The sequence below is a fragment of the Mytilus californianus genome, unplaced genomic scaffold, assembly GCF_021869535.1.
Source record: "Mytilus californianus isolate M0D057914Y unplaced genomic scaffold, xbMytCali1.0.p SCAF_3, whole genome shotgun sequence".
Classification (NCBI taxonomy): Eukaryota; Metazoa; Mollusca; class Bivalvia; order Mytilida; family Mytilidae; genus Mytilus; species Mytilus californianus.
This window is the reverse complement of record NW_026262679.1, coordinates 73324712-73349482: the sequence shown is the minus strand read 5'-3', so window position 1 is coordinate 73349482 and position 24771 is coordinate 73324712. Positions and strand designations below refer to the sequence as shown.

Below are 24771 nucleotides of genomic sequence, written 5' to 3'. Positions count from 1 at the left end.
GCATGTAATTGTTTTATTGGTAATAATTAAATATGTTGTAATACTGTATTTTAACTGCCAAATATCTTACCTATAATACCTGAGGTTAATTTTTTTTTTCTATATTTGCTCAATTCTGGTCCAAATATCCGAAGTTTTATGAAACGGTGAAATTTGCTAATATTTAAAAGTCTATATTTTCTAAAGTGGCAAAAATATTTTAATGCCATAAATTTGTTTTTTCTTAAACCCTAATCATTTATCTACAAAATATAAAAAATCCAATTTCGGCAAATGATCTTAGTACTCAATGTAAATTTATTAGTTTGGAAGGAATTGTGGTTTAGCAGGTGTTGTACTGTTACACCAATTTCCCAGGTAAGGGGGAGGGTTGGGATCCCGCTAACATGTTTAACCCCGCCATATTCCGTATATATGTACCTGTCCTAAGTCAGGAGCCTGTAATTCAGTGGTTGTCGTTTGTTGCTGTGTTACATATTTGTTTTTCGTTCATATTTTTGTACACAATTTTAACCGTTAGTTTCCTCGTTTGAATTGTTTTACAAATGTCAATTCGGTGCCTTTTATAGCTGACTATGCGGTATGGGCTTTGCTCATTGTTGAAGGCCGTACGGTGACCTATAGTTGTTAATTTTTGTGTCATTTGGTCTCTTCTGAAGAGCTGTCTCATTGGCAATCACATCACATCTTCTTTTTTATATCATAAGGAATTAATGCAAGTACATGTATAAAGTATTTATTTCCATTTAAATCTAGTACGAAGATAAGTTCAATAAGGTATACGTATAGCATTCAAAAATGTCTACTCCCTATTTCGAAAAGTTCCCGTTTGAAATATATTTTAACACGACATGTTTGTATTGCAATAACATCTTTATAACATCTTTCTGACTCACATATTTAATTTCTTCCGATGGGCAATGTTCAGATCCGCGTTAACGTAGCTTTCATAAATTTGTGGTTTCAAGACAAAACAAAACCGGGTCCTATACTGAGACAAAACCGAGTCCTTAAGTAATAAACAACATTGACGAAACAGGGTCCTTCCATTTTGACATGACCCATTACTTTCGTTCCAGGCACAGAAATGCAAATATTGAGGTGCTCATAGTGACTAGATATGCAATCTCTGTGTTAATATCTTTCTTTCCGTACAGTGTGCACAATTTAAAAAGAAATTAAACAAATTCGTAGCAATGCATGTCATTAAAAAAACAAATAAATAAACAGAAATTCTACCTTTTCTCTGTGTGTCGATTGTCCGTCACCGTGCCGGACATTAGATACTATCGAGTCCAAACATTTTTTGCCGGGGTAATTTAGACACAGTGTACAATACCCTTCCTTTTTCACGAATGTGACCTACCGAATTAGACAACTTACCGGATTTGTAATAACATAAGCAACACGACGGGTGCCACATGTGGAGCAGGATCTGCTTACCCTTCCGGAGCACCTGAGATCACCCCCAGTTTTTGGTGGGGTTCGTGTTGCTTAGTCTTTAGTTTTCTATGTTGTGTCATCTGTACTATTATTTGTCTGTTTGTCTTTTTATTTTTGGCCATGGTGTTGTCAGTATATTTTCGATCTATGAGTTTGACTGTCCCTCTGGTATCTTTCGTCCCTCTTTTATCGTGATAAAGTCAGTATCAAAACCAAAAGTCCTTTATTCTATATTTATTAGAGGAAAAATTATCATAAATGCATTTGATATTCATTGAAATTGATCATGAATTCGTTGTTACATATATTCTAAAATTAAGTACAGCTATTTATTAAGAACCAGACAGAGTGTGATATATGAGGGTTTCAGATTTTTTCTATAAATTGCCTGGTAGAAGCAGTAAATGAATAATGCTCAAAAAAAAAAAAGCAATTTGAGTGGAAAAAAGAGTGGTTGCCATGTAACAGACACTCTATTTTTTGGTAGTGAAGCGTGGTAAAATCTTTCAAAAATCAGCTAAATCACTACAATTCAGAGTCTGATCATGAATAGAATCAAACTTTTTTCATAAATTTTCATATATACCATTGATATAACTTGGTTTAAGCTTCATTTCAGTTAAGATTGCATGTCAACCAAATTTGTGATTTTTTTTTTTGTAAAAATTACCAAAAAATGCATACTTTCAACTTTTTTGAATTGTGGATTTTTGTGAAATTATCAAATTTTGTCGTGTGTTTTTAAGAAAAGTGCAAACGTGGACAGCATAGTTAGCATTTTAGTTATGAAGTTTGAATACTTCTTTACCAATTTAAATAGAAAATTGCGTGGGACTCTTTTTAATTTTATCACCATAGCAACCCATTTTTTCCTTGGAAACGGAGTTATTATTTGCAGAATATTGCAGTTTAAGAACTTAAATGTCCTTAATTGCTTCATAACCGATAAGAAAATACATAAAAGCATACGCGAACTCTTAAAAACCATCGTTAAGTGTTGCTGACCTCAATAGTTACCATGGAAACAAATATAATCCATAGCAACATCCATTCAAAAGATGTATAAATGGAAATTTATGTAAGAAAATACATATATAGAGGGTGTTTATTTTCGAATTGGAATATGATTGCATGCTTTGCTTCACTCACCATCTTGTCTGTTCCTTTTCAGAAGGTTCAACAAATGTAATATATAATGTAACATTAGGATTGGAGGGTTGGGGAAAAAGGGGGAGGGTATGTTTTTTTTTTTTATTTTTCATACATGTAGATCCTTGAAAAGATAATTGCTGCTACGTTTGGTCGGATTTTATTCAGAGTTCTTCATCTGATAAACAATTTATGAAAGTTTAACAAATGAAGAACTTAATGGGATTGCAATAGCCCAACCGGGCTTATAGTAAGGCAAGATAAATATTGTCCAGTTGTAAGAAAATTCTGAATTTCTCAGGGCACACACAAGCCTGAGATGTTATCCCACCAGCAAAAATCACAAACTTGACCTGTAACATTATATAAATAATAAGCTTACAAACCAAAATAGAATAATTTGGTCAAAGCATTTCCAAACTGAAACTGAAGTGTGATGGACGGACGGATAGACGGACAGACCAATTGAAGTTGAACATATATTAAGTTGGTGGGGACTTAAAAAAATGAATAGTCAATTGGAGATCGTTGATATAAGAAGTCCAGTAATTGAATTCTGTTAATATATAGCTGTTAACATATCATTAATAACTCGTGTTGTACTACTAATCCGCAATTGGAATTCTGGATCTCCGAGATAGACGAATAGATACATCTGCTAAGTTGGAATTGTGCTAATCCCGGTAAAATAATTATGCTATTAACGGCAAAAATATATCAAAACAAAGTGATTGTGCAAAATAATTGTATAAATTATGCATCATTCTTTACTATGCACCGTACTACATATATCTCATAATTTCACGATTCCGGTAACATTAGATCTTTTTTTGCGGGGAGGAGGGGATTTAGCTGAAGCACAAATTTAATCCTTCTGAAATCCCCCTCCTCTACTTTTTGATAGTAAACATGTAATAAACAGCTGCGCCATGAGCGCATGATACGCCCGTCGCATTTTCAAAGAATAAAGTTCAATTACTTCTCTATATCATATCAGAAATTTATAAAAATCGAAAGGGAGCTTACGTCATTAGATATAAACAATTCACCAAAGTTTCATGAGAACTGCTGAAAGCATTTTTGGGTTATTGTCCGAATACTGGAAAATCCCCCTTTTCTAATCAATAAAACCCCATAACTCGGAAACGTAAAACCTAAAATTTACAAAATTTGAAATGGAGCTTACGTCAATAGATATAAACTATTCACCAAAGTTTCATTAGACCTGCTGAAAGCATTTTTGAGTTCCTTGTCCGAAAACTGGAAAATCCCCCTTTTTTAAATGAATAAAACCCCGTAATTTGGAAACGTTAAATCTAAAATTTATCAATTTCGAAAGGGAGCTCACGTTAATAAATATAAACAATTCACAAAAATTTCTTGCAAATTGGTGAAAGCATTTTTGAGTTCTTTTTGAGTTTTCGGATCGAGTTGGGAACAAACTGGAAAATCCTCCTTTTTTAATGAATAAAATACCATAACTCGGAAACGTAAAATCTAAATTCATAAAAAAACGAAAGGGAGGTCATGTCAATAGATATAAACAATTCCCCAAAGTTTTATGCAAATTGGTTAAAGCGTTTTTCAGTTAATGTCCGACATGTTGACGACGGACGGACGTACAACGGTATACCATAATACGTCCCGTAAACGGGCGTATAAAAATGTATTATATTTTTTAGGTGGAATCTTCAAAAAAATCGTTTTGCTACTCTCAACGGTTTTTTAACCTTTTAATGAATTACGCCCCCTATTTCCTCGGACCGTGTATCCGTCTCTGTAACCTTTATAAAAGACTGTGAATTAATCACGAGATTTGGAATCAAACCACTAAGCTGAGAAGGTGTGCATAAATACAAGATTAACAGTTAATTCGAAGACAAATTACAAACATGGTCTTATTTCTTAACTGCAACACTAGAAACAGCGCAGTACATACCAATCTTATTTTGCTTTGTAATTGTCAATGCTTTCTAGTCCCATCAAGCTATAATCGTTCATGAAAACAAGACTTCAGTGTCCCATGTGAAACAAATTTCCAATGTCCCCCGCGTTGCACATATTTTATCTATCCAAGGTACAAGGGCAATAACTAAAATAAACACTTTTTATACCCGCGCCACAATGTGTGGGGGGAGTAAGTTTTACTCTTGTCAGTCTGTATGTTAGTACGTCCCAAAGTTGGTTTCCATTTTCTAACTTTAGTTTAATATAAATGCCTCAACCAAATGTTATGAAACATATGCACAATGCTTATTACCACAAAACAAAGATCAAGTTTGAATTTTGGTGGCGTCACTTTAACCGTCAACCGGGTCCAGATCAGTTTAGAACTGTATAGTTTGCCTAAAATGACCTGGTTAACTGAAGACATTTCTAAAAGTGACCATTTGATCGTAGGAGAACCCTTCTGGAGCCCTTTCTTTTCCTCTTATACATACCATATAATATGTTCCACTTTTCATGTTCTACTTTATTTTTGTCCAGCCTCCGACTTTTGTCGCGAAAGCGAGACATAGCGATCCTACATTCCGTCGGCGGCGTCCACAAATATTCACTCTGTTGTTAAAGTTTTTCAAATTTTAATAGCTTTCTTAAACTATCCTGGATTTCTACCAAACTTGGACAGAAGCTTGTTTATGATTATAAGATAGTATCCAAAAGTAAATTTTGTAAAAAAAAATCCTGTTTATCCGTATTTTACTCATAAATGGACTTAGTTTTTCTACCAGTTAACATTACATTCACTCTGTGGTTAAATTTTTTCAAATTTTAATAACTTTCTTAAACTATCCTGGATTTGTACCAAAATTTGAAAAAATCGATCAAAATTCAGTGGTTTAGGTTTTCTTTTGGCGTTTATTATAAAGTGTTCTCGTTAGAGATTTATAAGCTAATAAAATGCTCCGCTGGGGCGCAGCTTGATACGACCGCAATTTGGCGTTTATTATAAAGTGTTCTCGTTAGAGATTTATAAGCTAATAAAATGCTCCGCTGGGGCGCAGCTTGATACGACCGCAGAGGTCGAACCCTGAACAGTTGGGGCAAGTATGGACACAACATTCAAGCTTGATACAGCACTGAATTTAGATTGTAATTAAATATTTGACACAGCATAGGTTTCTGACACAGAATGAATGTGGTCTAAGAACTTAAAATTTTTTAATTTACCTATTCAAACCATATCATTATTATTTGCTTTTATATATAAATCAGAAATAACCAATTCAAAATGGAAAATTTTAAAGAAAAAAACAAAAAAAAATCCCTCCCCCAAATTTTTTGAACCCCCTTATGATTCATCACCCCCAAACTCAAACCCAGCTTTCCCTTTGTGATATGGAACCTTGCAGTACAATTTCATAGAGATCCATACACTTGAACACAAGTTATTGTCTGGAAACTAGAAAAATGCTTGTTTTTGGCCCCTTTTTGGCCCCTTATTCCTAAAATTTTGAGGCAATTACCCCCAAAATCAATCCCAGCCTTCCCTTTGTGGTATGGTACCTTGCAGTACAATTTCAGAGAGATCCATACACTTGAACACAAGTTATTGTCTGGAAACTAAAAAAATGCTTATTTTTGGCCCCTTATTCCTAAACGTTTTGGGCAATTACCCCCAAACTCAATTAAAGCTTTTCCTTTGTGATATGGAACCTTGTAGTACAATTTCATAAAGATCCATACACTTACACACAAGTTATTGTCATGAAACTAGAAAAATGCTTGTTTTTTGCCCCTTTTTTGCCCCTAATTCCTAAAATTTGGAGGCAATAACCCCCAAAATCAATCCCAGCTTTCCCTTTGTGATATGGAACCTTGTGGTACAATGTCAGAGAGATCCATACACTTACACACAAGTTATTGTCATGAAACTAGAAAAATGCTTGTTTTTTGCCCCTTTTTGGCCCCTTATTCCTAAAATTTGGAGGCAATTACCCCCAAAATAATCCCAGCATTCCCTTTGTGATATGGAACCTTGTGGTACAATGTCAGAGAGATCCATACACTAACACACAAGTTATGTCTGGAAGTTACAAAAATGCTTATTTTTGGCCCCTTTTTGGCCCCTTAACTGTTGGTACCATAACCCCCCAAATCAATCCCCACCTTCCTTTTGTGGTATTGAACCTTATGGTAAAATTTCATAGAGATCCATTTACTTAAACTAAAGTTAGAGTGCGAAAACCAATGTGTCTTCGGACGACGACGACGACGACGACGACGCCAACGTCATACCAATATACGACCGCAAAATTTTTTTGCGGTCGTATAAAACTTGAAGTACACATTGGGCTATTATGATGTGAGTCAGATGTGGATACTAAAAAATTTCAAAGATCTTTTAGAGTACATACAATCTAAGACTCTCATCTTTCAACAGTATTAAAATATTTGACTTTTCTACACTTTACACAAGTATTCCCCATTCCAAACTAAAAGACAAATTGAAAGAGTTGGTATTGCTTTGTTTCATAAAAAAGAATGGCCAACATAGATACAAGTATCTTGTCTTAGGGAGGGATAAATCCTACTCTGTCAAAAATCACTCTGATTCAAACAAACAATTCTCTGATACTGACATTATCAAGATGCTTGATTTCTTGATTGGCAACATATTTGTTACGTTTGGAGGACGTGTTTTCTACAAACTATCGGCATTCCCATGGGGACCAACTGTACCAAATTGACTGACATCTAGAAATTGACAATGAGGGTCGGTTGAAAACAAAACTTTACTACAAAAAGAGATGATTTCAGTTTCCCAATTGTGAACTTTCCATTTCTATGTAGAAACATTCCCGCAGCGCCTGAATACGGAGTATATATCTCCAAATTGATACGAAATTCCCGGGCTTGTATTTCCTATCATGATTTCCTTGATGGAGGGTTGCTGCTCACAATGAAGCTATTAAACCAAGAGTTCCAAATGGTGAAGTTGAAATCATCCCTTCATAAATTTTACGGACGACATCACGAGTTAGTTGACCATTATGGAATAACCGTTTCACAGATGATAGCGGATACGTTCCTACTGTCGGAACTACAATCCCGTTCCCTTTATTAGACTATTTACCGGGTTTGTAGTAACATGAGCAACACGACGGGTGCCACATGTGAAGCAGGATCTGCCTTCCCTTCCGGAGCACCCTGTGGCGGATCCAGGGGGAGGGTTCCGGGTGTTGGAACCCCCTTTTTTGGACGATCAATGCATTTGAATGGGGACATATAGTTGGACCCCCCCCCCTTATCCTAGGTTGGGACCCCCTTTCAGAAATGGCTGGATCCGCCCTTGAGCACCTGAGATCATCCCCCGTTTTTGGTCGGGTTCGTGTTGCTTAGTCTTCAGTTTTCTATGTTGTGTTTTGTGTACTACTGTTTGTCTGTTTGTCTTTTTTTTTTTTTTTTTAGCCATGGCGTTGTCAGTTTATTTTCGATTTATGAGTTTGAATGTCCCTCTGGTATCTTTCGCCCCTCTTTTAAGCAAAGATTGAACTACTAAAGGTACACAAAATCGGAGCATTGGTCGGATAACAATTATTTACATGTATAAACCCTTACTCTTATGAGGGTGTAGTTATATTTAGTATCTTTTCTGAAACAGATTAAACCGGCAAGCAAAGAAATAATCAAAATATTTTAATTTAAACACGCAAGAACCAGAAATCATTTAGTTGCCCTGTTACAATAGTTTTTGTGCATCAATCAGGACATCCTGTCCTTAGCCTGAATTGCATCATGTTAAAGTTTATGGTTACAGATTAGTGAGATTACCATTTAAATGAGAAATGCACACACATTGTGGGTGTTTTGATACTCCTGCGTGAGCTGTGAATGTTTCTTTAATAATATTGACCTGGCAAGTTGAAGAAATTGAATTCAAATTATTTAAATTTTGATTTACTTTGATAATGTGGAAAAAAATCCATTATCATTTTCGAGGGAAATAAATAATTGCAGAACCAAATGTCGGTTTACTGGCGACGTTTATCAGACAGAGAGTTCATTGAAATAAAAGTACAGAAGTTGCACAACAACCTGCGAATCCGGCAGCATTTAATATTTTGCGACGAAACACCTCTGATCGTAGGTTTAATGGTTCATCGGTTCATTAGACCACACTGCCATTACAATCTCCGTTTTAATTGGTTACTATGTTTTGGCGGTTTTTTTTCTATTGTTCTAATTTTTCAACTCCTACCATGATGGAATTTATTTGGAAGGTCAGTGTTATTCTTTCTATATTAATGACATAATAATGGTCTAGTAATAGTTCATTGGTGTTACTTACACACAGAATCAACGTTTATTTTAGCAGAGACATATAGACACATATATATGTCTCATATTTTAGTAACTATCGAAAAGGAGAGTTAATCCATTATACATGTTATAAAATGACAATCAGAAAAGAAGATTTTACGGTCATATTTCAAAACTCAGTAATCTTATTTAGATTTGTTATACTATGATATTTAGTCTGGTTTGTATATGACTTGTATTTACCAATTGATTGACTGAACGTTTCGGATCGAGTAGACCGGTTAGACCTATAATATGAGAATGCAGGACAGAAAGTCACAGGACAAAAAGTCACGGACAAAAAGTCACAGGACAAAAAGTCACAATTCAGTTTTGAGATTATTTTTCTTTAAACAAGAAAACACTTATTTAGAAAATAAAATTTTTGATTTTTCTTGAACTATTATATATGAAGCAACTTTGTAATTAAGATATATTCAATAAATATCAATAATGATCAAATAATTGCTGTGAAAACAATATGTCAAAGTGGCTTGGTACTTAAATGGCTTCATTGTGCCAAAAATATATCCTTTGCATGATTCAAATTTTATAAATTTTCATTTATCAAGTCTTATGAACAATTTCCTAAACTAAAAATGAATATATGTAATAAAAAGAAAATACTTCAAGATCTTTCTCTTATATATTCAAACAATTGTCAAAAATTATTTGTGACTTTTTGTCTTGTGACTTTTTGTCCTATCAAATTTTTGACTTTATGTCCTGTGACTTTTTGTCCTGTGTCTTTCTGTCCGTTTACCTAATATGAGACTTCGTAGGTTCTAACTTCATATCGTTTGCATTCAGCGTTTTTTTATTGGTTATTTTTGATTACTATTAATGTTCGTGGTTCAGCATGGATAGTAAAAAAATATCCGATAAAAAACGTTGAATGCAAACGATATGAACCTATACGAAGTCTTATATTATAGGACTAGTAGACCGGTATGAATGCTATTTTGTGTAAATCGATTGGAAATAACACGGCATAGAAATAAATAGAAATAAGAATAGTTCTATAAATGATCAAATGGGTTAAATTTGAATTTTTATCATAAACAGATATTTTTTTTTTGTAAACGGATGAATTGAGCCCTTTTCAACTGATTTTTATATCTTGTTCCTATGTTGTACTGTATAACACTGTCCCAGGTTAGGAGGAGGGTTGGCACCTTCAAACTAGCTTAACTCTGCCACATTCTGTTTGTGCCTGTCCTACGTCAGGAGCTTATAATTCAGTAGCAGTTGGTTTTTGCTGTATATCATTTTGTTTTTTCTTTCATGGTTTTGTACTTCAATCAGGCTGTTTTCTCATTTGAATTGACTTGCATTTGTCATTTCGAGGCCTTTCATATCTGACTATGCGGTATGGGTTTTGCTCATTGTTGAAGGCCTTACAGCAACCTATAGTTGTTAACTTCTATGTCATTTGGTCTCTGGTGGAAAGGTTGGGAACTAACCCTCTATATGGTGTTTATACCTGTATAGAGGAATAACCCTTTTAAAGAAGGGTAATTATCCCTCGATAAAGGGATATAATAGTTTATATAAAAAAGAAGATGTGGTATGATTGCCAATGAGACAACTCTCCACAAGAGTCCAAATGACACAGAAATTAACAACTATTAGTTATTAACTAACAACTGTTACGCCTCCAACAATGAGCAAAGCCCATACCGCATAGTCAGCTATAAAAGGCCCCGAATTGACAAATGTAAAACAATTCAAACAAGTAAACTAATGGCCTTATTTATATATACAAAATAATGAACGAAAAAAACAAATATGTAACACAGCAACAAACGATAACCACTGAATTACAGGCTCCGGACTTGAGACAGGCACATACAGAATGTGGCGGGGTTAAACTAGTTCGAAGGAGCCAACCCTCTCCTAACCTGGGACAGTGGTGTAACAGTAAAACATAAGAACAAACAATAAAAATCAGTTGAAAAAGGCTTAACTCATCAGATGGATACAAATAGTAAAACATCTAACAAAAACACATTGTTGACGTGGACGGGTACTTATACATCCAAACAACAAAAAAACATTAAGTACAGATCTGAGAGTACTTGCAGTTACTGACAGCTGGTTCAAAGCCAATAACAACTAATAAAAAAAAACAATGCATCTAAGACTAAATTTTCAATCAGTTCACATCCAACATCCAATGGATTTAGTGTAAAGACGCCATAAACAGTGCAATGCCAAGATACAGGATTATTATTATTATTATTAGACGGATTAAAAGCAAAACATGGCAAATGTGCATTTTCTACTTATTATGGCAGTAACCTGCAACATTTGATGCACCAATTGTTGTACTTAATGTAATATGCACATGTCTAGTTTACTGCTAAACTGACTGAATATACAATCTATTGTTCATGTTAATTGAAAGATGTGATGATCAGGTAAATTCCACTCAGTTATGCCTCAATGAACAGATTTCTTCAAATATGTAAGAGAATGATAATCCCTTTCTTCATGATTAAGTACAAGTGTTATCGAGTACTTATCATGAAGTAAGGGATTATCTTTCTCTTGTCAGTGTAAATTAAATGTTTATAATTGATGCATAACTTCATTTTCAGCATTTCATTTATGGGTTAGTTTTAGTGATGTAAGGACTGTCTTATAATTTGGGAGATATTTTTAAAATGCATTATAGACATAAGGTGACACAACAGTAAAAAGAAAAGGTATGAATTGTATATGTTTCCTGATTGTGAGTATGAATGTAAATCATGTAATATTTTAGTGAGGAATTATCCTTTTTTTATTTACAGTTTAAATCAATAAATACATTTGAGTTACAACTAATTTTATTTCACAGCCAATATCTTGGTCCAGCTTTTTAAATCAAAAACTATTTCATTATGTCAGGGAAATGTTCTAATAAAATGCCTTTAAAAGTTTAAATATATATTGAAAACCTAAATCAAATTCCTTTTTTTTTTTTAATTCTTTTATCAGAATATTGGAAATAACTATTCTTCCCAACCTTCGGTTCATTAAGCTAAAAATTTAGGTTGTTTTTTATTTTAAAACTTTTTTCTTCTTTTTTTTGAATTGCTTTGATATTGTTTATTTTTTTTAGTTATTTGAAGTTATTAATATTTTCATAATAACATTAAACGTACAAATTTTATTGCACCTGTAAACTTCAACTCATATTGATTTTTTTTTAACAAAACTTTTAGTTAGTTTCAATCACTGTGATAAATCCTTTCAATCTGCTTCGGGGCAGTTTTAACTCATTTATAGAAACTCTCTGTTTTGAATTATAGGTTAGATAATACTTGGTCGAATATTTAAAACTTGAGGCGTATCAGAGGGTTTTAAATATTCATAAAACATGACCAAGTATTTTCTGACCAATTTAGAACATATTCACACCTTCGAGTGACATAACAAATTTGGCTGCTCATTGTAATAAACAAACTTTGATATTAGCTCACTTTAAATTTGCTTCTGCTTCAGGTACAATTTAATCTTATATATCTAAAATTCCTTCATTTTAAAATGCACAAAATCAGCTTTTCTAAAATTGTATAATTTTCAATAAGGGCAAAACTTCATCAATAAATTTAATTTTCAATCGTTTCAATGCTTGCTCTTTTTCAATGATGAATGTATTGGTTTTTTTTCTCAAAAACTTTCTTTGATTTTTTTTATCAACAGGCATTGTTTCTTAAAACATTGAATTGAAGTCTGGTATAAAAAAAATGGCTTAAATATTACATGTATTTTACCTACACCTTTGCCCCTTTTCAATTTTTTTTTTCAGAGGGTCTATTTATGTACCATAAAATAACATTAACAATGTTGAAATCTCAACTTAGATACCATCCCCAGAATATTTACGTCAGGACAGGTAACATATGCATTGGAAAGTAAGATAATTTTTTTTTCAATTTATTAATAGTTGTCTGATAGATATTAAAATAATTTGAATATGTATTACAGATAGACGGCAGCCCAGAGAGAAGAAAAAAGAAGTCCTAGACATGGAGATGATATAATTGTTGATGCCTAGATGATGATGTACGTATTTTGTCGTTACAATTGTACTTAAACTGTTAATAGTTGTAAGGTAATAAAATCAGTTTTCCCTGGAGAAACAGCTTGAAAATTTATTACAAATTAGTCCAAAATTTCTTTTTCAAATTTATACTCTAATGAAAAAAGTATACTTGTACTCCAATTTAGGATTTGAATTGAAACATGCATCACATTAATTTCTGAATTAATTATAACAGCAAATAGTCTCTTAACATTGACAATTTGGAAACCCTTTCTCTAATAGTCTCTCCTGAACGAAAGTAAAGTTTCCGATTGTCAATTTGGATATCTACATATTTAGTCGATTTTTTTTAAAAGTAATTTGGAAAATATGACTTGATTTAGATTGTTTGAGATTCAGTTGAATTTTAATCATTTTTGTTCAAAATGTATACATCAGATTGTTTTGGTTAGCCACCAACTTCTGATAATTTGACACGCACATTAATTTGGGAAATAATGATTATATCATTAAACCGTCTTCATTACTGATTGAAATATAGATTTAAAATGAAAATAAGTTAATGATATACAGTCAAAAAGAGCAATTGACCAATGATGATGGCTGCCATTAATGCCAGTTTTTCTTTATAGATATTTTGAAAGAAAAAAAAATTAAAGTAGCAAATTTTTTAAGTTTTATATTTGGTTCAATATTTTTGAACTTATTTTGTTTTTGTTTCAGATACCAGCCCCAGGATATTTACGTCAGGACAGGTAACATATGCATCCGAAAGTAAGTATATTTTTTTTTTATTTATTAATAGTTTTCTGATAGATATTAAAATAATTTGAATATGTATTACAGATAGACGGCAGCCCAGAGAGAAGAAAAAAGAAGTCCTAGACATGGAGATGATATAATTGTTGATGCCTAGATGATGATGTACGTATTTTGTCGTTACAATTGTACTTAAACTGTTAATAGTTGTAAGGTAATAAAATCAGTTTTCCCTGGAGAAACAGCTTGAAAATTTATTACAAATTAGTCCAAAATTTCTTTTTCAAATTTATACTCTAATGAAAAAAGTATACTTGTACTCCAATTTAGGATTTGAATTGAAACATGCATCACATTAATTTCTGAATTAATTATAACAGCAAATAGTCTCTTAACATTGACAATTTGGAAACCCTTTCTCTAATAGTCTCTCCTGAACGAAAGTAAAGTTTCCGATTGTCAATTTGGATATCTACATATTTAGTCGATTTTTTTTAAAAGTAATTTGGAAAATATGACTTGATTTAGATTGTTTGAGATTCAGTTGAATTTTAATCATTTTTGTTCAAAATGTATACATCAGATTGTTTTGGTTAGCCACCAACTTCTGATAATTTGACACGCACATTAATTTGGGAAATAATGATTATATCATTAAACCGTCTTCATTACTGATTGAAATATAGATTTAAAATGAAAATAAGTTAATGATATACAGTCAAAAAGAGCAATTGACCAATGATGATGGCTGCCATTAATGCCAGTTTTTCTTTATAGATATTTTGAAAGAAAAAAAAATTAAAGTAGCAAATTTTTTAAGTTTTATATTTGGTTCAATATTTTTGAACTTATTTTGTTTTTGTTTCAGATACCAGCCCCAGGATATTTACGTCAGGACAGGTAACATATGCATCCGAAAGTAAGTATATTTTTTTTTTCAATTTATTAATAGTTGTCTGATAGATATTAAAATAATTTGAATATATATTACAGATAGACGGCAGCCCAGAGAGAAGAAAAAAGAAGTCCTAGACATGGAGATGATATAATTGTTGATGCCTAGATGATGATGTACGTATTTTGTCGTTACAATTGTACTTAAACTGTTAATAGTTGTAAGGTAATAAAATCAGTTTTCCCTGGAGAAACAGCTTGAAAATTTATTACAAATTAGTCCAAAATTTCTTTTTCAAATTTATACTCTAATGAAAAAAGTATACTTGTACTCCAATTTAGGATTTGAATTGAAACATGCATCACATTAATTTCTGAATTAATTATAACAGCAAATAGTCTCTTAACATTGACAATTTGGAAACCCTTTCTCTAATAGTCTCTCCTGAACGAAAGTAAAGTTTCCGATTGTCAATTTGGATATCTACATATTTAGTCGATTTTTTTTAAAAGTAATTTGGAAAATATGACTTGATTTAGATTGTTTGAGATTCAGTTGAATTTTAATCATTTTTGTTCAAAATGTATACATCAGATTGTTTTGGTTAGCCACCAACTTCTGATAATTTGACACGCACATTAATTTGGGAAATAATGATTATATCATTAAACCGTCTTCATTACTGATTGAAATATAGATTTAAAATGAAAATAAGTTAATGATATACAGTCAAAAAGAGCAATTGACCAATGATGATGGCTGCCATTAATGCCAGTTTTTCTTTATAGATATTTTGAAAGAAAAAAAAATTAAAGTAGCAAATTTTTTAAGTTTTATATTTGGTTCAATATTTTTGAACTTATTTTGTTTTTGTTTCAGATACCAGCCCCAGGATATTTACGTCAGGACAGGTAACATATGCATCCGAAAGTAAGTATATTTTTTTTTTATTTATTAATAGTTTTCTGATAGATATTAAAATAATTTGAATATATATTACAGATAGACGGCAGCCCAGAGAGAAGAAAAAAGAAGTCCTAGACATGGAGATGATATAATTGTTGATGCCTAGATGATGATGTACGTATTTTGTCGTTACAATTGTACTTAAACTGTTAATAGTTGTAAGGTAATAAAATCAGTTTTCCCTGGAGAAACAGCTTGAAAATTTATTACAAATTAGTCCAAAATTTCTTTTTCAAATTTATACTCTAATGAAAAAAGTATACTTGTACTCCAATTTAGGATTTGAATTGAAACATGCATCACATTAATTTCTGAATTAATTATAACAGCAAATAGTCTCTTAAAATTGACAATTTGGAAACCCTTTCTCTAATAGTCTCTCCTGAACGAAAGTAAAGTTTCCGATTGTCAATTTGGATATCTACATATTTAGTCGATTTTTTTTAAAAGTAATTTGGAAAATATGACTTGATTTAGATTGTTTGAGATTCAGTTGAATTTTAATCATTTTTGTTCAAAATGTATACATCAGATTGTTTTGGTTAGCCACCAACTTCTGATAATTTGACACGCACATTAATTTGGGAAATAATGATTATATCATTAAACCGTCTTCATTACTGATTGAAATATAGATTTAAAATGAAAATAAGTTAATGATATACAGTCAAAAAGAGCAATTGACCAATGATGATGGCTGCCATTAATGCCAGTTTTTCTTTATAGATATTTTGAAAGAAAAAAAAATTAAAGTAGCAAATTTTTTAAGTTTTATATTTGGTTCAATATTTTTGAACTTATTTTGTTTTTGTTTCAGATACCAGCCCCAGGATATTTACGTCAGGACAGGTAACATATGCATCCGAAAGTAAGTATATTTTTTTTTTATTTATTAATAGTTTTCTGATAGATATTAAAATAATTTGAATATGTATTACAGATAGACGGCAGCCCAGAGAGAAGAAAAAAGAAGTCCTAGACATGGAGATGATATAATTGTTGATGCCTAGATGATGATGTACGTATTTTGTCGTTACAATTGTACTTAAACTGTTAATAGTTGTAAGGTAATAAAATCAGTTTTCCCTGGAGAAACAGCTTGAAAATTTATTACAAATTAGTCCAAAATTTCTTTTTCAAATTTATACTCTAATGAAAAAAGTATACTTGTACTCCAATTTAGGATTTGAATTGAAACATGCATCACATTAATTTCTGAATTAATTATAACAGCAAATAGTCTCTTAAAATTGACAATTTGGAAACCCTTTCTCTAATAGTCTCTCCTGAACGAAAGTAAAGTTTCCGATTGTCAATTTGGATATCTACATATTTAGTCGATTTTTTTTAAAAGTAATTTGGAAAATATGACTTGATTTAGATTGTTTGAGATTCAGTTGAATTTTAATCATTTTTGTTCAAAATGTATACATCAGATTGTTTTGGTTAGCCACCAACTTCTGATAATTTGACACGCACATTAATTTGGGAAATAATGATTATATCATTAAACCGTCTTCATTACTGATTGAAATATAGATTTAAAATGAAAATAAGTTAATGATATACAGTCAAAAAGAGCAATTGACCAATGATGATGGCTGCCATTAATGCCAGTTTTTCTTTATAGATATTTTGAAAGAAAAAAAAATTAAAGTAGCAAATTTTTTAAGTTTTATATTTGGTTCAATATTTTTGAACTTATTTTGTTTTTGTTTCAGATACCAGCCCCAGGATATTTACGTCAGGACAGGTAACATATGCATCCGAAAGTAAGTATATTTTTTTTTTATTTATTAATAGTTTTCTGATAGATATTAAAATAATTTGAATATGTATTACAGATAGACGGCAGCCCAGAGAGAAGAAAAAAGAAGTCCTAGACATGGAGATGATATAATTGTTGATGCCTAGATGATGATGTACGTATTTTGTCGTTACAATTGTACTTAAACTGTTAATAGTTGTAAGGTAATAAAATCAGTTTTCCCTGGAGAAACAGCTTGAAAATTTATTACAAATTAGTCCAAAATTTCTTTTTCAAATTTATACTCTAATGAAAAAAGTATACTTGTACTCCAATTTAGGATTTGAATTGAAACATGCATCACATTAATTTCTGAATTAATTATAACAGCAAATAGTCTCTTAAAATTGACAATTTGGAAACCCTTTCTCTAATAGTCTCTCCTGAACGAAAGTAAAGTTTCCGATTGTCAATTTGGATATCTACATATTTAGTCGATTTTTTTTAAAAGTAATTTGGAAAATATGACTTGATTTAGATTGTTTGAGATTCAGTTGAATTTTAATCATTTTTGTTCAAAATGTATACATCAGATTGTTTTGGTTAGCCACCAACTTCTGATAATTTGACACGCACATTAATTTGGGAAATAATGATTATATCATTAAACCGTCTTCATTACTGATTGAAATATAGATTTAAAATGAAAATAAGTTAATGATATACAGTCAAAAAGAGCAATTGACCAATGATGATGGCTGCCATTAATGCCAGTTTTTCTTTATAGATATTTTGAAAGAAAAAAAAATTAAAGTAGCAAATTTTTTAAGTTTTATATTTGGTTCAATATTTTTGAACTTATTTTGTTTTTGTTTCAGATACCAGCCCCAGGATATTTACGTCAGGACAGGTAACATATGCATCCGAAAGTAAGTATATTTTTTTTTTATTTATTAATAGTTTTCTGATAGATATTAAAATAATTTGAATATGTATTACAGATAGACGGCAGCCCAGAGAGAAGAAAAAAGAAGTCCTAGACATGGAGATGATATAATTGTTGATGCCTAGATGATGATGTACGTATTTTGTCGTTACAATTGTACTTAAACTGTTAATAGTTGTAAGGTAATAAAATCAGTTTTCCCTGGAGAAACAGCTTGAAAATTTATTACAAATTAGTCCAAAATTTCTTTTTCAAATTTATACTCTAATGAAAAAAGTATACTTGTACTCCAATTTAGGATTTGAATTGAAACATGCATCACATTAATTTCTGAATTAATTATAACAGCAAATAGTCTCTTAACATTGACAATTTGGAAACCCTTTCTCTAATAGTCTCTCCTGAACGAAAGTAAAGTTTCCGATTGTCAATTTGGATATCTACATATTTAGTCGATTTTTTTTAAAAGTAATTTGGAAAATATGACTTGATTTAGATTGTTTGAGATTCAGTTGAATTTTAATCATTTTTGTTCAAAATGTATACATCAGATTGTTTTGGTTAGCCACCAACTTCTGATAATTTGACACGCACATTAATTTGGGAAATAATGATTATATCAATAAACCGTCTTCATTACTGATTGAAATATAGATTTAAAATGAAAATAAGTTAATGATATACAGTCAAAAAGAGCAATTGACCAATGATGATGGCTGCCATTAATGCCAGTTTTTCTTTATAGATATTTTGAAAGAAAAAAAAATTAAAGTAGCAAATTTTTTAAGTTTTATATTTGGTTCAATATTTTTGAACTTATTTTGTTTTTGTTTCAGATACCAGCCCCAGGATATTTACATCAGGACAGGTAACATATGCATCCGAAAGTAAGTATATTTTTTTTTTATTTATTAATAGTTTTCTGATAGATATTAAAATAATTTGAATATGTATTACAGATAGACGGCAGCCCAGAGAGAAGAAAAAAGAAGTCCTAGACATGGAGATGATATAACTGTTGATGCCTAGATGATGATGTACGTATTTTGTCGTTACAATTGTACTTAAACTGTTAATAGTTGTAAGGTAATAAAATCAGTTTTCCCTGGAGAAACAGCTTGAAAATTTATTACAAATTAGTCCAAAATTTCTTTTTCAAATTTATACTCTAATGAAAAAAGTATACTTGTACTCCAATTTAGGATTTGAATTGAAACATGCATCACATTAATTTCTGAATTAATTATAACAGCAAATAGTCTCTTAACATTGACAATTTGGAAACCCTTTCTCTAATAGTCTCTCCTGAACGAAAGTAAAGTTTCCGATTGTCAATTTGGATATCTACATATTTAGTCGATTTTTTTTAAAAGTAATTTGGAAAATATGACTTGATTTAGATTGTTTGAGATTCAGTTGAATTTTAATCATTTTTGTTCAAAATGTATACATCAGATTGTTTTGGTTAGCCACCAATTTCTGATAATTTGACACGCACATTAATTTGGGAAATAATGATTATATCATTAAACCGTCTTCATTACTGATTGAAATATAGATTTAAAATGAAAATAAGTTAATGATATACAGTCAAAAAGAGCAATTGACCAATGATGATGGCTGCCATTAATGCCTGTTTTTCTTTATAGATATTTTGAAAGAAAAAAAAATTAAAGTAGCAAATTTTTTAAGTTTTATATTTGGTTCAATATTTTTGAACTTATTTTGTTTTTGTTTCAGATACCAGCCCCAGGATATTTACGTCAGGACAGGTAACATATGCATCCGAAAGTAAGTATATTTTTTTTTTATTTATTAATAGTTTTCTGATAGATATTAAAATAATTTGAATATGTATTACAGATAGACGGCAGCCCAGAGAGAAGAAAAAAGAAGTCCTAGACATGGAGATGATATAACTGTTGATGCCTAGATGATGATGTACGTATTTTGTCGTTACAATTGTACTTAAACTGTTAATAGTTGTAAGGTAATAAAATCAGTTTTCCCTGGAGAAACAGCTTGAAAATTTATTACAAATTAGTCCAAAATTTCTTTTTCAAATTTATACTCTAATGAAAAAAGTATACTTGTACTCCAATTTAGGATTTGAATTGAAACATGCATCACATTAATTTCTGAATTAATTATAACAGCAAATAGTCTCTTAACATTGACAATTTGGAAACCCTTTCTCTAATAGTCTCTCCTGAACGAAAGTAAAGTTTCCGATTGTCAATTTGGATATCTACATATTTAGTCGATTTTTTTTAAAAGTAATTTGGAAAATATGACTTGATTTAGATTGTTTGAGATTCAGTTGAATTTTAATCATTTTTGTTCAAAATGTATACATCAGATTGTTTTGGTTAGCCACCAATTTCTGATAATTTGACACGCACATTAATTTGGGAAATAATGATTATATCATTAAACCGTCTTCATTACTGATTGAAATATAGATTTAAAATGAAAATAAGTTAATGATATACAGTCAAAAAGAGCAATTGACCAATGATGATGGCTGCCATTAATGCCTGTTTTTCTTTATAGATATTTTGAAAGAAAAAAAAATTAAAGTAGCAAATTTTTTAAGTTTTATATTTGGTTCAATATTTTTGAACTTATTTTGTTTTTGTTTCAGATACCAGCCCCAGGATATTTACGTCAGGACAGGTAACATATGCATCCGAAAGTAAGTATATTTTTTTTTTATTTATTAATAGTTTTCTGATAGATATTAAAATAATTTGAATATGTATTACAGATAGACGGCAGCCCAGAGAGAAGAAAAAAGAAGTCCTAGACATGGAGATGATATAATTGTTGATGCCTAGATGATGATGTACGTATTTTGTCGTTACAATTGTACTTAAACTGTTAATAGTTGTAAGGTAATAAAATCAGTTTTCCCTGGAGAAACAGCTTGAAAATTTATTACAAATTAGTCCAAAATTTCTTTTTCAAATTTATACTCTAATGAAAAAAGTATACTTGTACTCCAATTTAGGATTTGAATTGAAACATGCATCACATTAATTTCTGAATTAATTATAACAGCAAATAGTCTCTTAACATTGACAATTTGGAAACCCTTTCTCTAATAGTCTCTCCTGAACGAAAGTAAAGTTTCCGATTGTCAATTTGGATATCTACATATTTAGTCGATTTTTTTTAAAAGTAATTTGGAAAATATGACTTGATTTAGATTGTTTGAGATTCAGTTGAATTTTAATCATTTTTGTTCAAAATGTATACATCAGATTGTTTTGGTTAGCCACCAACTTCTGATAATTTGACACGCACATTAATTTGGGAAATAATGATTATATCATTAAACCGTCTTCATTACTGATTGAAATATAGATTTAAAATGAAAATAAGTTAATGATATACAGTCAAAAAGAGCAATTGACCAATGATGATGGCTGCCATTAATGCCAGTTTTTCTTTATAGATATTTTGAAAGAAAAAAAAATTAAAGTAGCAAATTTTTTAAGTTTTATATTTGGTTCAATATTTTTGAACTTATTTTGTTTTTGTTTCAGATACCAGCCCCAGGATATTTACGTCAGGACAGGTAACATATGCATCCGAAAGTAAGTATATTTTTTTTTTATTTAATAATAGTTTTCTGATAGATATTAAAATAATTTGAATATGTATTACAGATAGACGGCAGCCCAGAGAGAAGAAAAAAGAAGTCCTAGACATGGAGATGATATAATTGTTGATGCCTAGATGATGATGTACGTATTTTGTCGTTACAATTGTACTTAAACTGTTAATAGTTGTAAGGTAATAAAATCAGTTTTCCCTGGAGAAACAGCTTGAAAATTTATTACAAATTAGTCCAAAATTTCTTTTTCAAATTTATACTCTAATGAAAAAAGTATACTTGTACTCCAATTTAGGATTTGAATTGAAACATGCATCACATTAATTTCTGAATTAATTATAACAGCATATAGTCTCTTAACATTGACAATTTGGAAACCCTTTCTCTAATAGTCTCTCCTGAACGAAAGTAAAGTTTCCGATTGTCAATTTGGATATCTACATATTTAGTCGATTTTTTTTAAAAGTAATTTGGAAAATATGACTTGATTTAGATTGTTTGAGATTCAGTTGAATTTTAATCATTTTTGTTCAAAATGTATACATCAGATTGTTTTGGTTAGCCACCAACTTCTGATAATTTGACACGCACATTAATTTGGGAAATAATGATTATATCATTAAACCGTCTTCATTACTGATTGAAATATAGATTTAAAATGAAAATAAGTTAATGATATACAGTCAAAAAGAGCAATTGACCAATGATGATGGCTGCCATTAATGCCTGTTTTTCTTTATAGATATTTTGAAAGAAAAAAAAATTAAAGTAGCAAATTTTTTAAGTTTTATATTTGGTTCAATATTTTTGAACTTATTTTGTTTTTGTTTCAGATACCAGCCCCAGGATATTTACGTCAGGACAGGTAACATATGCATCCGAAAGTAAGTATATTTTTTTTTTATTTATTAATAGTTTTCTGATAGATATTAAAATAATTTGAATATGTATTACAGATAGACGGCAGCCCAGAGAGAAGAAAAAAGAAGTCCTAGACATGGAGATGATATAATTGTTGATGCCTAGATGATGATGTACGTATTTTGTCGTTACAATTGTACTTAAACTGTTAATAGTTGTAAGGTAATAAAATCAGTTTTCCCTGGAGAAACAGCTTGAAAATTTATTACAAATTAGTCCAAAATTTCTTTTTCAAATTTATACTCTAATGAAAAAAGTATACTTGTACTCCAATTTAGGATTTGAATTGAAACATGCATCACATTAATTTCTGAATTAATTATAACAGCAAATAGTCTCTTAACATTGACAATTTGGAAACCCTTTCTCTAATAGTCTCTCCTGAACGAAAGTAAAGTTTCCGATTGTCAATTTGGATATCTACATATTTAGTCGATTTTTTTTAAAAGTAATTTGGAAAATATGACTTGATTTAGATTGTTTGAGATTCAGTTGAATTTTAATCATTTTTGTTCAAAATGTATACATCAGATTGTTTTGGTTAGCCACCAACTTCTGATAATTTGACACGCACATTAATTTGGGAAATAATGATTATATCATTAAACCGTCTTCATTACTGATTGAAATATAGATTTAAAATGAAAATAAGTTAATGATATACAGTCAAAAAGAGCAATTGACCAATGATGATGGCTGCCATTAATGCCAGTTTTTCTTTATAGATATTTTGAAAGAAAAAAAAATTAAAGTAGCAAATTTTTTAAGTTTTATATTTGGTTCAATATTTTTGAACTTATTTTGTTTTTGTTTCAGATACCAGCCCCAGGATATTTACGTCAGGACAGGTAACATATGCATCCGAAAGTAAGTATATTTTTTTTTTATTTAATAATAGTTTTCTGATAGATATTAAAATAATTTGAATATGTATTACAGATAGACGGCAGCCCAGAGAGAAGAAAAAAGAAGTCCTAGACATGGAGATGATATAATTGTTGATGCCTAGATGATGATGTACGTATTTTGTCGTTACAATTGTACTTAAACTGTTAATAGTTGTAAGGTAATAAAATCAGTTTTCCCTGGAGAAACAGCTTGAAAATTTATTACAAATTAGTCCAAAATTTCTTTTTCAAATTTATACTCTAATGAAAAAAGTATACTTGTACTCCAATTTAGGATTTGAATTGAAACATGCATCACATTAATTTCTGAATTAATTATAACAGCAAATAGTCTCTTAACATTGACAATTTGGAAACCCTTTCTCTAATAGTCTCTCCTGAACGAAAGTAAAGTTTCCGATTGTCAATTTGGATATCTACATATTTAGTCGATTTTTTTTAAAAGTAATTTGGAAAATATGACTTGATTTAGATTGTTTGAGATTCAGTTGAATTTTAATCATTTTTGTTCAAAATGTATACATCAGATTGTTTTGGTTAGCCACCAACTTCTGATAATTTGACACGCACATTAATTTGGGAAATAATGATTATATCATTAAACCGTCTTCATTACTGATTGAAATATAGATTTAAAATGAAAATAAGTTAATGATATACAGTCAAAAAGAGCAATTGACCAATGATGATGGCTGCCATTAATGCCAGTTTTTCTTTATAGATATTTTGAAAGAAAAAAAAATTAAAGTAGCAAATTTTTTAAGTTTTATATTTGGTTCAATATTTTTGAACTTATTTTGTTTTTGTTTCAGATACCAGCCCCAGGATATTTACGTCAGGACAGGTAACATATGCATCCGAAAGTAAGTATATTTTTTTTTTATTTATTAATAGTTTTCTGATAGATATTAAAATAATTTGAATATGTATTACAGATAGACGGCAGCCCAGAGAGAAGAAAAAAGAAGTCCTAGACATGGAGATGATATAATTGTTGATGCCTAGATGATGATGTACGTATTTTGTCGTTACAATTGTACTTAAACTGTTAATAGTTGTAAGGTAATAAAATCAGTTTTCCC

At 30.5% G+C, this 24771-nt stretch overlaps 1 long non-coding RNA gene across 12 annotated transcripts in view; it reads left to right on the top strand.

Annotated features, from left to right (window-relative positions):
* LOC127735048 (uncharacterized) overlaps positions 1-24771 on the top strand; it is a 113833-nt gene that overhangs the window by 22714 nt on the left and 66348 nt on the right. Inside the window, exon 1 of one of the 12 annotated variants that reach the window (XR_007997973.1) lies at positions 19988-20182. The exons of the other annotated variants lie outside the window; for them this stretch is intronic. This is a non-coding gene — a long non-coding RNA (uncharacterized LOC127735048). Of the gene's footprint in view, positions 1-19987; positions 20183-24771 lie in introns of those variants that run through there. 12 annotated transcript variants of the gene reach the window in all.